Here is a 2,577-nt window from a genome sequence, read left to right as displayed (position 1 = left end):
CACTTGAGTTTGGCATTCCATGCAACTCTCAGTAAACGTTGAAGGTCGATTTGTACAGTCTTCATTTTAGAGGTGAGGAAGCTGAGGCTCAGCGGAGGAGTGAAAATTGTCATGAAGTTTAGATTTACCAAAGCCCATGCTCTGTACAATGTCATGTTGCTATTTTGAGGCCTTCTTTAGTACAAGCTCCCAGAACCATAAATGTTCTCCTTCCAGGCTTATTAACATCACACCTGGTCCCTGATACAGTTGAAGCTAGGTCAATGAAAATGATATGTCTTATGAACTGTGGTGTTGGAGAAGACTCTTGCGAGTCCCTTGGACTGCAAGGAGTTCCAACCAGTCCATTCTGAAGGAGATCAGCCCTGGGGTTTCTTTGGAAGGAATGATGCTAAAGCTGAAACTCTAGTACTTTGGCCACCTCATGCGAAGAGTTGACTCATTGGAAAAGACTCTGATGCTGGGAGGGATTGGGGGCAGGAGGAGAAGGGGACGACAGAGGATGAGATGGCTGGATGGCATCACTGACTCGATGGACGTGAGTCTGAGTGAACTCCAGGAGTTGGTGATGGACAGGGAGGCCTGGCATGCTGCGATTCATGGGGTCGCAAAGAGTCAGACACAACTGAGCCACTGAACTGAACTGAACTGATGCTGAAGATAACTTTGGTAGTAAACAGAGAATAAACCTGATCAAAGGGGAGAATAGCAAGCCTACCTCTATCAGTTGGTATTGTCTTCAGCTTCCTGTAACAATAACAACAGCAACAATAAAGCTACTGCAGCTTAATTAAATAGAAGTTTATTTTTTGTAAATCATCACAAATCCAGAGATAGGCAAGCTTAGGCTGGTACAGAGACTTCTCAAACCTATCAGGGACTTGGCAGTTAAGCAGCTGTTTATCTTTCTGCTGTGCCATCCTTAGCAAGAACTTATAATCCCCAGGCTCATGAGATGGTTGCTGCCCCACTGGACATCACAACTACATTCAGGCAGGGAGAAGAAGAATGAATAAAGGGAAAATGCATGGAGGGCAACAGTCCATAGGGTTGCAAAGAGTTGGACATGACTGAAGTGACTGAGCATGCATGCACACATGAGCCAGTAGAGCTTGTCTCCCTCCTCCTCGGTCTTTCTCTCTCTCTCCTTTTGGTGAGGAAAAAAAATAACAGTTTTAATATTTGATTCTATACATTGTGCTTTAACTCATTTGTTCTTTTGGTATTAGCCAGTGAAATATCAGATCTTCTGAGAACTCTGCAAAATACAGAACACTTCAGAAATACGTATGTCATCCTTGCACAAGGGCCATGCTACTCTCCATATTGTTCCATTTTTAGTATTGCCAAAGCAAGCTCAAGCTTGTATCTTTTTAGCAACAATCAATAACTTTTCAGGAAGCCCTAAGCAAAAGACTGTGCTTAGTTATACATCATTGGACAATCTTGGGTCATTTGGCCAGCCCATAGAGGCAAGGAAGTCTATGGAAGTGAATCATTTTAACTGAGCCTATTCCTGCCCTTAGTAAAATGGGAAGTTCCATTAGTAAAGAATAGAGAATGGTTGTTGGGCAGGCAATGAGCAATGGTCATCTCCTGTGGTAGATATTTCCCTGCAACTTCATCAAGAGTACACACCAGTGTAGAGAAAGAAGGCCTTCCTATCAGGGAAAAATATTAAGTGGATATTCTGGCATATGCTTAAACACCATCTTGGACCTTACTCATTTTCTTACTATTTCTGGAATCTTCAGGTTCCATTTTCACATGTCTCCTCTATTTAATTCTTCTAAGTTGGAGTATTGATATTTGCCTTATTGACATTTAACTATTGCCTTGTTTGCTTGGTGCCTCTATTCCCCATGTAAGATGGCAGCAATGTTCACAGTTTGAGGGATCTGATTTTTCACCAGCTGCATAGTGGGTAGTCAAAAACTAAGGATTCACAACAGAACTGGGCTAAACTCAATTTCACTTCATATAACCTGAGTGAGTCTACCCAAGTTTCTTAACTTCTCTGAAACTTGGTTTCCTCATATGATAATCAAGATAATAAAAATGCTTTCCTCAGAGGGTTTCTATGAGGAGGAAGTAAGTCAGTGCATATAAAACATAGAGAGGGATATCTGACACATAGCAAGCATTAGATTGATTTTAGCTGATCTTAGCTATTATTATTATTGGTGTTGTTGCTGCTATTAATCAAGTTGACCTGGATTCAAATCATTGATATACCCTTTTCTTAGTGAAGTTACAAAAAGTCTTTGACTCTCAGTTTCATTGTCTAGAAAATGGTCACCGGGTTATGTAAGAGATGGTAAGTATGTAAAATATATGACAACTGTTGGTCAGTTGTGTCTGACTCTTTGTGACCCCATGGACTGTAGCCCACCAACCTCCTCTGTCCATGGAATTCTCCAGGCAAGAATTCTGGAGTGGGTAGCCATTTCCTTCTCCATGGGGTATTCCTGACCCAGGGATCAGCCCCAGGTCTCCTGCATTATGAGCAGATTTTTTTTACTACTGAGCCACCAGGGAAGTCCTGAGTATAGGACAAAATGACCAATAAATAGCAAG

The 2,577-nt window shown here is 41.8% G+C and overlaps 1 pseudogene; it reads right to left on the bottom strand.

Moving 5' to 3' along the window:
• Positions 1-1,261: 1,261 nt before the first annotated feature.
• On the bottom strand, positions 1,262-1,362 carry LOC112583058 (annotated as a pseudogene).
• Between the last annotated feature and the right edge of the window lie 1,215 nt (positions 1,363-2,577).

This window comes from Bubalus bubalis, chromosome 2, assembly GCF_019923935.1.
Source record: "Bubalus bubalis isolate 160015118507 breed Murrah chromosome 2, NDDB_SH_1, whole genome shotgun sequence".
NCBI classification, from domain to species: Eukaryota; Metazoa; Chordata; class Mammalia; order Artiodactyla; family Bovidae; genus Bubalus; species Bubalus bubalis.
This window is presented reverse-complemented; position numbering and strand designations above follow the sequence as displayed.